The 15278-nt window shown below is 44.3% G+C and overlaps 1 protein-coding gene and 1 long non-coding RNA gene across 2 annotated transcripts in view; one reads left to right on the top strand and one right to left on the bottom strand.

The window, feature by feature from the left end:
• Positions 1-15278, bottom strand: part of HCN1 (hyperpolarization activated cyclic nucleotide gated potassium channel 1) — a 465956-nt gene that overhangs the window by 249744 nt on the left and 200934 nt on the right. The gene's annotated exons all lie outside the window — the stretch shown is intronic.
• LOC120992348 lies at positions 878-1263 on the top strand. Its single transcript, XR_005776961.1, has 2 exons — positions 878-1000; positions 1203-1263. It is a non-coding gene; the product is annotated as an uncharacterized LOC120992348 (long non-coding RNA).

Below are 15278 nucleotides of genomic sequence, written 5' to 3'. Positions count from 1 at the left end.
TGTAAGTGGACCGCACATATGAAAGCCAAGTTTAAACAGCAGGGGGCAGCAATATAAGTATGTAAAGAGAATATCTCACAGCAGAAACATTTTTGTAACAGAAGGCAAATGACAAAAGTGGTGGTAACTAGTTTTTCATGCTGAATTACTTCATATAATATTTAATGGTGGCACAACCCCTTTAAGGACACAGCATTTTGTCATCACTGTGTTCAGACAGCCATCATTTTATTTTTCAAAAATGGAATAGCAATAGATAATGAGGGGCACTCCAAATTTAGGAAAATGGCAGCAAGTACTATATGAATAAATCCAATATTTAATATGATGAGCCAATTAATAAAATGACATAACAGTAGTGAAAACATACATATAATAAAACAATATGTTCTATAAGTCTGGACCTCAAATAAATGAATGGGATCCCAATGCAACTCTACTTGCAAATAGTCGCGAAAAAATCGCAATGCAAACAATCGCGAAAAAAATCGCAATGCGACTCTACTTGCAAACAATCGCAGAAGATGTCAGCGATCTCAGAATGGCAGTCCTTATCTCCAGCCCAATAGGAGGCTTCAACCAAGACGGATGGAAGCGGAGGAGGCCCGGCAGACAAACATGCCTCCTGAGCGGAGCAGGCGCCATAGCCGCGGAGAGCCTGCTGTTTCATACAGCAGGAACCGACGACTAATGTCCGTGACCGGTGGTAATGCCGATCGCGGACATTTAACACATCAGATGCAGTGGTAAACCCCGACCACAGCATCTGAATGCTGAAAAAACCCCGGAAGCGTGTGCTCTGGCTTCCTCCAATGCAGATTGGGGGAGCTGGAGTGTATTAGCAGCAGCCCCTGTCCTCCTGTGAGACAGGAGGTGCTGCTTAGTAATTTCTATGGAGCCCCTGCCTGTAGCAGGGCTCTATAGAAATAAAGTAAAAATCCTCATAGACTCCAATGCTAATGCTTTGGAGTCTACGAGAAAAGCAATTCAATGATTGCTTGTTATAGTTCCCTATGGGAACTATAAAAAAAAGTGTAAAACAAAATGTTTTTATAAATTAAAAAATATATAAAAAAATTCAAATCACACCAAAATGAAAAAATAAATTAAAAAATTAAAAAATTACACTCGTGGGTATCCCGGAGTGCAAAAATGCCCATACTATTAAAAATATAAAAAATGAAATCCCATACAGAAAACAGCAGAACGGAAAGAAAAGTCAAAATGGACAATTTGTCGTTTTTTGGTCGCTTCTTCAACCACCAAAATTTACAAAAAAAGTTATAGAGGTCAGAATATGGAGACCTAAAAGAAAGTGTTTTTTTCAAGGTTTTTATTTAAAAACGGAAAAATCGCCTGGTCATGAAAGGGTTAAGTTTGTATATATCAAATATATACCTCCGACATTTAAAAAAAAAATACATATGTTCCCGACTCCCCCATGTGGTGTATACATCCCTATGTGTGATAAGAGACTGACATTCAATTTCAATCAAAATGTTTAACAGTTGGAAGGACCAGTGACATATAACACGCCAGCCCAGATTCTCCAGTCTGAGGAACACTGCCAGCAATTATTGAATGGCACTGCTTGTAAAGGTCAGATAAAATAGAGCAAGCAGGAGTATAAAGCCTCCCTAGTACGGTACAAGCAGTGCGCATCAATAGTATTGCCATCTATGGAGAATGAATACATCAAGATCGATGGTAGCAGACGATTCATCGTGGGGGAAGAAGCTTAACCACTTCAGGATTTATCAAGACAATTTTATATAATAATAAGAAGAATTTTTTATAGCTCCAACATATCCCGCAGCGCAGTACAAATGGGGAAGGAGCAAACACGTAAAGTAAACAAATAATAAAACCAAAAAGAACGAGGTCTCTGCTAATAAGAGCTGAAAGAGATGGAGGAAGAGACGTGACATGCTGTAATAGGAACGTGGTGATAATTGAATCAATGTTTGGACCACGGACTCTGGTTATGTGATCTAAGCCTCCTTGAAGAAATTAGGGGGGAATGTATAATTTGTGGTGGTTTTGGTGTCAGTTTTAAGTCTGTCTTTGCTTTGTGTTGTTGCGCCAAATTTATGAAATGGCGTGCAGTGGTAATATATTTGGTGCAAGTGCCAAGTTGTCTGTTCAAGCACACCAGGGTTTTGCATGGCAAGGAGATGCAACATTTTTGTGACTTTTTAAAATGCTGCACCTCATAACGGAGACTTAAAGGTGTTGTAATCTGAAATCCTGACCTACTTTTCAGTCCAGTTGTAAAAGTGGTTAGGATCACAAAATGTCACAACATTTGACCACATGTTGCACATGGGCATCACCTTCAACGTTTTTACGCCACAAAATTGGTATTGACTTGATAACTGCCCCCTTACCTTTCAAAGGGGAATGATAAGACTACTAGTCCGGGGCAGTGAGTTTTACAGAAAGAGAAGGGGTTATCCCATGATTAATGTATAAAATTAAAATCCGACAGAATATAGTACATGACAATCTCTTTCTAACAAAGCTAGAACAAGCTGGCAGCTAAAGGGGCATGTCCTTACTGCTGCAGCTCTCTCCTTATCACAGCTCAGGAGGCAGTTGAAGGACGAAACTGAGCACGTGCGGCCATCTTAGGCTACTTTCACACTAGCGTTCGGGTGTCCGCTCGTGCGCTCCGTTTGAAGGGGCTCACGAGCGGCCCCGAACGCATCCGTCTGGCCCTAATGCATTCTCAGTGGAGGCGGATCCACTGAGAATGCATCCGCCTGCCAGCGCTCAGCCTCCGCTCCGCTCAGTGAGCGGACACCTGAACACTGCTTGCAGCGTTCGGGTGTCCGCCTGGCCGTGCGGAGGCAAATGGATCCGTCCAGACTTACAATGTAAGTCAATGGGGACGGATCCGCTTGAAGATGACACCATATGGCTCAATCTTCAAGCGGATCCGTTCCCCATTGACTACAATGTAAAGTCTGAAACGGATCCGCCTCAGACAACTTTCACACTTAGAAAATTTTCTAAGTTTAATTGCAGACGGATCCGGTCTGAACGGATGCGAACGTCTGCATTATCGGAGCGGATCCGTCTGATGAAACATCAGACGGATCGCTCCGAACGCTAGTGTGAAAGTAGCCTAGTGAGACAGAGAAATAGGAAAATAAAACAGCAGTTGGCGCAATACAGATATTTTGTATTGAATAACTGAATACAATATAATTTTTAATTTACAATTACAAAAGTAGTCAGATTCAGGTACTGGTTTAAAAACTGTCTTTATGAGGGGGTGAAAGTTGTAGGTCAATGGCAGGAAAAGAGCACAGGTGGATATAACAGTGGAGATGTATGACTGCAGCATTGTAGAGAGCTTTGTAGATGGGCCCTCAATATACAATTCTACAAAAATCAGTAACATTATTCCTACCAACATTATCCATGTTCAGAGAGATAAATAGTAGCAATATCTCCTGGTATAAAATGTAAGCATAATAGATGATGTAATACAAAAAACGTGGTAAAACTGTAGACGAGACACAAATTTGGGCTGTAGTTTTTCATGGTCCACAAGTATGGTTGCATATCAATAATTTTAAGTTGTTAGCCGGAAATATCCTGTTACATCCAGGAAGAATCCAGAGCAACTGGAAATGTTGGGGGTGTTACAGATGGTCTACGTACTTCTGGTAGTGGTGGATATAGAGAAGAGCAGGTCCTATAGCAAAGATAGAAATAAGGATCCTCTCAGGTGCTGCTTGACACTAATACACTGCCAACCACCAGGAGGTTCGGCTCAGCGCTGTACAGTAGCGAAGCTTTTTGTCACCTAGTTCACTGCCATAACATTATTTGTTAGTATCCAGGATAAGGCAATTATTTGTAGCCCACTCTTGACACCCAGTACCTAGGGCACCTGCATCTCTAGCCCCAATCTAGCCCACCACTAAGCATATATATATTATATATATATATTTATATATACACACAGTACAGACCAAAGTTGGACACACCTTCTCATTCAAAGAGTTTTTCTTTATTTTCATGACTATGAAAATTGTAGATTCACACTGAAGGCATCAAAACTATGAATTAACACATGTGGAATTATATACATAACAAACAAGTGTGAAACAACTGAAAATATGTCATATTCTAGGTTCTTCAAAGTAGCCACCTTTTGCTTTGATTACTGCTTTGCACACTCTTGGCATTCTCTTGATGAGCTTCAAGAGGTAGTCCCCTGAAATGGTTTTCCACTTCACAGGTGTGCCCTGTCAGGATTAATAAGTGGGATTTCTTGCCTTATAAATGGGGTTGGGACCATCAGTGCGTTGAGGAGAAGTCAGGTGGTTACACAGCTGATAGTCCTACTGAATAGACTGTTAGAATTTGTATTATGGCAAGAAAAAAGCAGCTAAGTAAAGAAAAAACGAGTGGCCATCATTACTTTAAAGAAATGAAGGTCAGTCAGTCAGCCGAAAAATTGGGAAAACTTTGAAAGTAAGGGCTTTTTGACCATGAAGGAGAGTGATGGGGTGCTGAGCCAGATGACCTGGCCTCCACAGTCCACCGTACCTGAACCCAATCGAGATGGTTTGGGGTGAGCTGGACTGCAGAGTGAAGGCAAAAGGGCCAACAAGTGCTAAGCATCTCTGGGAACTCCTTCAAGACTGTTGAAGACCATTTCAGGGGACTACCTCTTGAAGCTCATCAAGAGAATGCCAAGAGTGTGCAAGGCAGTAATCAAAGCAAAAGGTGGCTACTTTGAAGAACCTAGAATATGACATATTTTCAGTTGTTTCACACTTGTTTGTTATGTATATAATTCCACATGTGTTAATTCATAGTTTTGATGCCTTCATAGTCATGAAAATAAAGAAAACTCTTTGAATGAGAAGGTGTGTCCAAACTTTTGGTCTGTGCTGTATATATATATTAGCATATGGGTATAGTTGCCAACAGTCCCGGCAAATTTGCGCTGTCCCAGGCCAGGCCACCGAAAACTAAAGCCTAACTCGGCCAATAACCTCACTTGTCCCAGATATTAAAACTTAACTTTTACTGTTTATATTAAGAATCCTATTAAGGTAAATGTGAGCTAAAGAAGGGTTAAAACTAACTAATGCCCTGTCAGTTATGAGACTTATGTGTTGTGATTACAATGACCGAGGGGGGTGCACTCCCCAGGTCACACACTTGGATATTATATAAGGAAACAGTGCAGCACCGTCCTATGTAGTTTGGTGATTCTATGTATCCACCACTGTTCACTCTTTAACAGATGACGCTGATGCTGTGCTGCACTACTAACTCAAGCTAACAAGGGCATCAGAAACTGAATACACTAAACTCTGTCCCCCAATATGTTTCGCCAGCTAATCTGGCTTCATTAGGGGTTCTGGACAGCATTCCGGGCCTGGCGCTACCACAAACTTTGTCCATAAGTAGGTGTTTCAAGGTGGGCTCAGCGCAATCCTGGAGGTGTTTTGTTTATGCCCCATTTTTACCAACTGAAATTGGTAAGTATACATGTGGAGACCTCATCCCAGTTCTGATTCTCACCAACTATCAAAACGGAGACAAGACCTATCTGAAATAGGTCTGACGCTCTGGAAATGACTCATGTCTAAAGGGCTCATACACATTAGTGTATTGTTGGCAGAACCCGTTGAGAACGGAAGGTTCAGACCACAGTCTAATGTTTGTGGGGAGCTCACGATTCTCACCCAAGAGTCAATATCAGTGGCTAGAAGGATTGGGCCAAGGGAATATCTTTGCCCTCTTCTTTTGTTCTCCCAGGAGATAAGCTACCATCAGAAGTGTCTGCCAGCATCTTTCTCCACACTCACCATTAAATACATACACACGTTCAGCCAAACTGAACGTGGATATGTATGGGGAATTCAGGAGTGAGGCAGGATAGATGGTTGTTGGCTGAATGATCATTTCTCCGACAGCTACTGAATGTGTATTAAGGTGACCTTAAAGGGCTTCTGTCACCCCACTAAACCGTTTTTTTGTTTTTTGTTTACTAATAATCCCTATACTGCAAGCTCTGCATACATAAGTTAAATAATAATTTCAGTAGAATTTGATAAAAAGCTATTTTTAAAATATGCAAATTACCTTGCTACCAGCAAGTAGGGCGGCTACTTGCTGGTAGCAGCCGCATCCTCCGATCCTAATGACGCCCCCTCCGCATTGTGATTGACAGGGCCAGGGAACGGAATCATTCTCTGCTGGCCCTGCCTGTTTCCATTCAATATCTGGCGCCTGCGCCGCGGCCGTACCTATCTTCAATCTGCGCAGGCGCACTGACAGGCTGCCGCTCGCTCCTCAATGCGCCTGCGCCGGGTGTAGATGTGACGTCATCGGCGCAGGCGCATTGAGGATGGAGCGGCCGAGCGAGTGGCCGCCTCTCAGTGCGCCTGCGCAGATTGAAGATAGGTACGGCCGCGGCGCAGGCGCCAGATATTGAATGAAAACAGGCAGGGCCAGCAGAGAACGATTCCGTTCCCTGGCCCTGTCAATCACAATGCGGAGGGGGCGTCATTAGGATCGGAGGATGCGGCTGCTACCAGCAAGTAGCCGCCCTACTTGCTGGTAGCAAGGTAATTTACATATTATAAAAATAGCTTTTTATCAAATTCTACTGAACAAAAATGATTATTTAACTTATGTATGCAGAGATCGCAGTATAGGGATTATTAGTAAACAAAAACAAAAAAACGGTTAAGGCCTCTTTCACACTTGCGTTGTTGGGATCCGGCATGCACTTCCGTTGCCGGAGGTGCCTGCCGGATCCGTAACAACGCAAGTGTACTGAAAGCATTTGAAGACGGAACCGTCTTCCAAATGCTTTCAGTGTTACTATGGCACCCAGGACGCTATTAAAGTCCTGGTTGCCATAGTAGGAGCGGGGAGCGGGGGAGCGGTATACTTACAGTCCGTGCGGCTCCCCGGGCGCTCCAGAATGACGTCAGAGCGCCCCATGCGCATGGATGACGTGATCCATGTGATCACGTGATCCATGCGCTTGGGGCGCCCTGACGTCACTCTGGAGCGCCCGGGGAGCCGCACGGACGGTAAGTATGCTGCTCCCCTGCTCCCCGCTACACTTACCATGGCTGTCAGGACTTTAGCGTCCCGGTAGCCATGGTAACTATTCAGAAAAAGCTAAACGTCGGGTCCGGCAATGCGCCGAAACGACGTTTAGCTTAAGGCCGGATCCGGATCAATGCCTTTCAATGGGCATTGATCCCGGATCCGGCCTTGCGGCAAGTCTTCAGGATTTTTGGCCGGAGCAAAAAGCGCAGCATGCTGCGGTATTTTCTCCGGCCAAAAAACGTTCCGTACCGGAACTGAAGACATCCTGATGCATCCTGAATGGATTACTCTCCATTCAGAATGCATTAGGATAATCCTGATCAGTATTCTTCCGGCATAGAGTCCCGACGACGGAACTCTATGCCGGAAGACAATAACGCAAGTGTGAAAGAGCCCTTAGTGGGCTGACAGAAGCCCTTTAAGGGGCCTTAAGGTTGATGAAACCAAAGAAGTTCTACAATATTGCAGTCTCTTACACAATATTATTAAATATAGATACAAACTGTAAAATGATACTCCAGCTAAGTTCCAAACAAATTATCAGCCACATGGTGGTCATATTTATTATGTTTCCTGAGGTGAAGATGAGATCAGGATTTGGTGACATGGAGACGATTGGAGATTGTGCTGGGACTTACTGCTGGGAGAGAGGCAAAGTAGCTGCATTCAGAGTCTGTAGTCAGAAGAAAAACATTTGATATTTCACAAGCATGAGGGTAATTTTAAGGGCGAGTTCTCCGACTATAGCCTGTCAGTTTATCCACGCTCTAGACCAGATGGTGAGGGACAGAAAAACCTGATGAATTGAAGCTGAAATGAGAGAGCACTCCGAGCAAGTTTTACCCTACCAAGCTACCCCGACCACAAACTACCAGATAAATAGGGTCATTTGTCAGGGAGCGCCCCTCTCCTGACAAAGGAAATGCGTACAGCAGTGCATATAGAAGTTTTTTATTATTTGTCTCACTTATTTTAACAAAAGAAAAATAAAAGTTACGTATTATTTAGTATAGTTACAAATTGTTGAGACCAATGAGTTATTAGAGAAGGGGCCAGATACGACCACCTATCTCACATTGTGTTCTATAATTCTCAAGTTACATGCATAGATACAGATGCAGCAGCGTTAACAGTCAAATTCATAACGCTTTAACTAGATGTGATAACTCACCATGTGTGTGTATTATCTCTGCTACAGCTGTATGTTTTATTCAATTTATGTATCGTTTAATGTTAATGTATAGTTTAAATTAAATGGGTTGTCTCATCTCACCATAGACTAAGCCCCGACTACCAGGTGGCCAGGAAACAGGAGAGTGGGCTGGTGCTCCACTGTTTCTTTAGGTCCCATGCAATGCAATGGGAGCTCCTAAAACAGAAGAGCACAGCCCACTCTGCTGTTTTCTGGCCACCTGGTAGTCGGGGCTTAGTCTCATCTTGCCTTAGTTATGGCGAGATTAGACAACCCCTTTAAGAATAAAGAATATGAGATGATGCCCCATGTTAAACTCATTTGTGGAGTGTGTCATTGCACAATACATATACAGCTGTGGTATGGCACACACATGGCATAGGACAGTAGGGAGGGCAGGTGACCCTATCTCCTATGCTGCAGTCATATTAGCTGGGCATACTCTATGGCATCATTCTATAAGAATGGCATGCAGTTCATAGCATGTTGAGTGGTAGGGGGCACTTGTGGCATGATTGTGGAGCCCTTAAGCCACTGCCATGGATGCGGTAATGTTTAATTCTGGCAGCAGCTTCCAGCAACATATTTGGGATGGCAGAAGGATCTTGTCGGTGGCAGAACAGGAGCTTGAAAGTCGGCACTTGTGGCCGCAGCAGGTTTTCTAGTGGTGGCCCTAGCACTATGAGGCTGTCAGCTGCTCATACAACATGGCGTAATGTACTGCTGTGCAGACATCAACAAAGTGGTACTACACAGTGATACTGAGAATACAAACTGCTCCTTACTTTGCACACAGTCAAAATGGGAGTGGAGGAGTGATGTCAGCAGAAGGGAAAGGAGCCCACCATATTTACAGCAACCGTTTAGCAGGTTGCTTACCATCACTAGTTTAACTGTAGCTCCCTCTGCTGGCCAACACTGAGAAGTAAAAAATATGAATTTGTTTTTTATATTTCCTACACACCAAAAATAAAAACATTTCAGCTGTATAAAAAGTTGAATTGCCTTTAAAGGGCATCTGTCAGCAGATTTGTCCCTATGACACTGACTAACTTGTTACATGTGCAGTTGGCAGCTGAGGCATCTGTGTTGGCCTCATGTTCATATGTGCCCGCATTGCTGAGAAAAACGATGTTTTAATATATGCAAATGAGCCTCTAGGAGCAATGGGGCATTGCCATTTATTTTTCTCAGCAATGCGGGCAAATATGAACATGGGACCAACACAGATGCCTTCAGCTGCCAAGTGCACATATAACAGGTCAGCCAGTGTTATAGGGACAGATCTGCTGAGAGATGCCCTTTAAATGAAAAATATAAACCCTTAAGATGGAGTTCTCCCTGAAGGCCATTAGTCAGCCTAACAACGATTTAATAAAATATTAAACCTGAATGGAACCGTCTGAAGAACATCCAGCTTGCATATAATTTAAGTCAATAGCGCTCGCTAAATCTTAAGGCGGTCATAATACCTTCCATCAAGGGCGACACATGTTCAAATACGAATGCGACTGTAATCTTCAAATCCGTTTCATTCAGTAAGAACATTGACATGCATCCACTGCGCCGGCTAAATCGCCATACATTGCTCTTCTGTATCCTTACTTGTGGTTGTGAAATCCTCTAAACTGGGAGTGAGAGCCACGAAATGATCTTGTACGCTGCAAAATCGCTAAAGCCTTTCACTGCCATTTTGCACAGGTTGAACAGCAGAAGCTTAGCATCAGGGAAAAGAAAATCCTGGAATCTACTTTAAAGCAAGAACTACTACTATTATAGCCGTCAAGAACATCTCCACCCAAATAATACATCTTCAGCAGGCATTTGCGCCTACGACCTATTTTGAAGGTTAACCCGCTTATACGCAGGTATACAACGATTAATGTCTGCCCTTTCCCCACACCATCCTCCCTGTATGTCCTTCACACTTGTGTATGTGGTTACATGGTATAATATCAAAGGGATGTCCACGCGGCAGCCCACATGCACAAACAAGCGATACAATGGTTTTCCATTACGTGGAGGTCTCATGCTAAATAAGTGAAATAGAACATACTGTAACATATAAAAAAAGCATAAGAATAGTGTCTAATAGCACATCCTTAGGTTAGACTATACTCTCCTACCAATGTGCATTTGTATGTCTCATGGTACTTTTGGCATCATGGCTGAAGAGGCTCAGGATGAATAAAAGTACATTATTAACCCATTCCAGAAAGGGTTACAGTATATAAGCTCTAGGTCAATATGTGATTAAAAGGAGTCTTCCATCAGCAAAAAGCTATTTTTTTTATTGTATATGAAATGTAATATCACTGAACCATCCCTTTCCTGATCCTCAGAGGCTCCACTTCCATGTCTGTACCGACAGGGGCAGAGCAAACCCTCCATGTGTGTCAGTTCATTAGCTAAGCCAGTTCCCTTCTCTAAGAGAGAGAGAGAGAGTAAGGGTCAGGCTTAGCTAATGAACTGAGCCAGAAATCCAGCCCCTTCAAGCGTGTTAGTGAGAGTGCAATAAAGTATATTATATTACATTTCAAACAGAATAAAACATACTTTTCTGCCACTGGACAACACCTGTAAGAGAAAAGCATAACTACATCTGCCCAGCAGTGAACCCGGTGAAGTCACCGGCTCTAATGGGAGGGCTTTAACGCTGCTCTGGCCTGTAAAACAGCTAAGGCAGCGCTAAAGCCCGCCCATCAGTGCCGGTGACGTCACCGGGAACACTGCTGAGCGGAAACCTCCACCAAGCAGTGTTAATAATATAATCAAACAGCCCTTGCTCTGCACGATACAGGGACATGCTATGATGCTCATATCAGGGGGGTTGCGTGGGTGAAAATGGGGATATATACCATGAAAACTAACAGGCATGCAATCACCAGGAACTGTATAAAATGTATCATTTATTGACACAAATTACAAATAAAATACAATTGAATTGCTATTTTCCCGTCCACTTCAATAACAGCAATCTCAAAATGGGTCACTGTGATCGACAGGGACCCAACTAAGAAATGTGTGTATTGTCATCCAGAGGATACCATATTGCTGAGTGCAATTAGAGAAATATATCAAGGGGCAGCCTATCCCCTCAACACATAGGAATCAGAATCCACGTGGGCGGTTGGATGCGGTGTCTCTCCCGTCCGCCCCAGTATAGGTAGTATAACTGAGAGGGACAGGAAACACTCCCAATCCAACAACCACACGATTGTTTGTACCTAGGGTAAGGATATATTGGTACCACTATTAGTACATATACATCAACAAAATATTCAAATAAACAATCTTCACTCCCAATAAAACGTATTTAAATGTCATAATTCCTTTTGTATCAAAAATCTTGAAGCAATGATGTTAGAGTCCAGGCAGTTTATAAATCAATGTGCATGATTGATATGAGAAACAAGGGGAGTCGATGGCACTGATAAGCTGAATACCGCTTAAAAGGATTCTGTCACCTCTTTTTACCCTATAGAGATGCGGACATGCACGGCTAGATCGCCGCTAGCATGTCCGCAATATACCTGTCCCATATCACTGAGTGGTTTTATTGAGTGTAAAAAATGATTTTATATATATGTAAATCAGCCTGGTAAGGAGCCCAAGGGGCTGTACTAACCGTTCTGGAGCCCAGCCACGTCATCCTGGTGAAGGGGCCCAGCACCGCCTGTATCCACGAATCTCCTCCTTGCTCACAAAGTCAGATCGCCGTAATCTCGCGGTGCGCAATCTCGTGCTTGCACAGTTCCTCCCCTGAGGCTGATGCCAGCACAGGAAAGGAAGATTATGCTGGCACTGCGCATGCCCGAGCTCGCGCATACGGCGATCTGAGTTTGTGAGCAAGGAGGAGACTCATGGATACAGGCGGTGCTGGGCTCCTTCACAGGGGGAGTGGATGGGCTTCCAGCTACTGACTGATGGCTGACTGCTGCTGCAAGATGGCGGAAATCCTGATGGAAGTAGGGCCCGCAATCATTGGCGTCGGTAGCACCTGTGCCATCTCAGGGTACGACTCGCTCCCGGCCTCCACAACGTTCACCCAGTGTGCTATCTGGGAAATGTAGCGTACCTGGCCACAAGCACTTGTCCATGTGTCAGTCGTTAAGTGGACCTTCCCAATAACTGCGATGGTCAGGGCACGGGTGATGTTACGGGAAAGGTGCACATTTAGTGCTATGGCCTGTGGTGGGTGGCTGAGTATTTGCGCTTTCATTCAAATGCCTGTGGTATGGACATCTGTACGCTGCGCTGGGACACAGAAGTGGATGTGGTAGGTGATGGTGCTTGCAAAGGTCCAGGTACAGGGCCTGCGTCTTGGACAGAGGATTGACCAGCACATAACACAGGGGAAGAGGAGTGGTGTAACCTGCAGACACTGATTGTGGACCCAGGCGTTCGGCCCACCTATTAGGTTGCTTTGATGCCATGTGTCGGATCATGCTGGTGGTGGTGAGGTTGCTAGTGTTCATGCCCCTGCTCATTTTGGTACGTCTCAAAAAAGCACCAGACTGCTGAACACCTACCCCTTGGCAAGGGAGATTGCCACAGGGGGGTTCTCCGGGAAACAGTTGTGGGCCTGTTTGGTGTGGCCCGCCTTCTCCCTTTTGCCACCCCACTGCCTCTTCCAGCCTGTTGCGGTGCTGCAGATCCCTCCCTCTGTACTGATGTCCTCCCTTGGCTTGCCACCTTCTTAGGTTGGGTCAGTGATTTCATCGTCCACCACCTCCTCTTCCACTTCCTCACTCTGGTCATCGTCCTGACTTGTTGACCTAACAAGAACCTCACTTATTCACAAATGTGTCTCATTCTCATCATGAACCTCTTGAGACACTAATTGCGGTTGACTTATTGGCAACTGTGTCTCATCATCATTATCCACCTCGTGAAACACTAATTGCCATTCCCCACCATCATCTTTTTCTGACTGTGGATGCTCAAGAGTTTGGGAATCAGTGCACAAGATCGCCTCATGTCCCTCTTCAAATCAAGGAATGGCGATGAAAAAAGCTCCTCAGAATATCCAAGTGTTTGCCAAGACTCTCCATGGTGGGAGGAAGGAGGATCTGGGTGAAGATTCTGTTGACCAGACTCTTGACTACTGAGATCGGACTTTGTGGAAGACAGGGTGGTGCTTAACTGACTTGGTTGCACTGGTGTGATGTCGAGGGTGGTGTCCTGTGCCGCCATGCAAACTGGGACATGAAGCTAGGTATCGTGGATGAGTGTGTTTCTTGTGCTCTGGCAGCAGGCACGGCCTCTGTGTGCACCATCAGCAGCACGGCCACTTCCCCATCACTTACTGCTCGCCTTCAGCATATTAAATGGTATATATGCTTCCAAGTATGTCACACGTACAGTAGCGCAGGTTTTGTAAGTGTATGCGCAAACAAATTAGACTAAATGTCACTGATATTTCGGATGCGCTAACATTATACTGGAGATGTAGCACAGGTAATGTCGCTGCCATCAGCGGCCAAACAATTGTGCTGAATTTCACAGCGCAAATGTAACACAACAGATGTAGCAGAGGTTGTGTCACTGTCAGCAGCGGCCAAACAATTGCACGCAATTTAGCACAGGTTGCGCTAATAATATATATGGCAACCAGATAAAACAATAGTCCTTAAAAGGACTTTTGGGTCTCAAACACCTTTCACCAGTAAAACTTGCCTAACAAACAAACAAACCAATTCCTGTCTCTACACTATCTGTCCCTTCTGCTGCAGCTCTCCCTGACTAAGACTGAGCCGAACCACATGTCATCGGGTGCTATATAGCACCCGATGATGCATTCCAGCCAGCCAATAACTGTAATGCCAGTATCCAACATGACTACGGCATTACAGTGAGTACCAGTACCTCTATGTACATTTATTGGCTACGTAGCAGCCAACAAATGTGCGGGGAGGAGACTCGAGCATCGCACTCGAGCACACGCAGTATTCGGCCGAACACCACGATGTGCCGAGCATCGCGATGCTCGAGTAAAAAAGTGTTCGGCCGAGCATGCTCGCCCAACACTAGTAACAATATATCCTTACCCTAGGTACAAACAATCGTGTGGCTGTTAGATGGGAATGTTTCCTGTCCCTCTCAGTTATACTACTTTTACTGGGGCGGACGGGAGAGACACCGCATCCAACCGCCCACGTGGATTCTGATTTCTATGTGTTGAGGGGATACGCTGCCCCTTGATATATTTCTCTAATTGCACTCAGCAATATGGTATCCTCTGGATGACAATACACACATTTCTTAGTTGGTTCCCTGTCCCTGTCGATCACAGTGACCCATTTTGAGATTGCTGTTATTGAAGTGGACGGGAAAATAGCAATTCGATTGTATTTGTAATTTGTGTCAATAAATTATACATTTTATACAGTTCCTGGTGATTGTGTGCCTGTTAGTTTTCATGGTATATATTCTACACTTTTTGTGGACCTAGGGGTGGTCCACTAACGGTGCACCTAAATCCACTAACCAAATAGATAATACGAAAATGGGGATATGTCCGGGTTCAGTAGATCCTAGCCATGATAAACGATTTTTTTTCCCTTGCCTTTGCCAGCCTCCACTGGATCTCATCACTCTAGTGGTATATTACACCACTATGGAGGACACGTAACTGTGGCTGCCATATTACACATACATATATATATTGTAAGGGATCGTCTCTTTTCAGGGGGTCACACTCACAGATATCTTCGCAGACACGAATTTAATGTCCAAACTCTTGCTTTATTTCAGACACTTTAGCAAAGCACAGGTTAAGAAGTCGCAGCTTCAACTTCACGTGTGACATCCACACTAAATAACAAACCCTTGCCCGGCTAGGCTCTAACTAAACACAAGTGTATCCCTGACTCACCTAGAGAGCCCTGTTCACACATGGAACACAAATGCGGCTTTCCTCAGCCATACAGTCCAGCAACCTCCAGGCTGTGACACTTCAATACCTTTTGGGGGATTGTGGCCCAGTAGT

This window comes from Bufo bufo, chromosome 2, assembly GCF_905171765.1.
Source record: "Bufo bufo chromosome 2, aBufBuf1.1, whole genome shotgun sequence".
Lineage (NCBI taxonomy): Eukaryota > Metazoa > Chordata > Amphibia > Anura > Bufonidae > Bufo > Bufo bufo.
The sequence above is the reverse complement of the archived record's forward strand: the minus strand, read 5'-3'. Positions and strand labels throughout refer to the sequence as shown.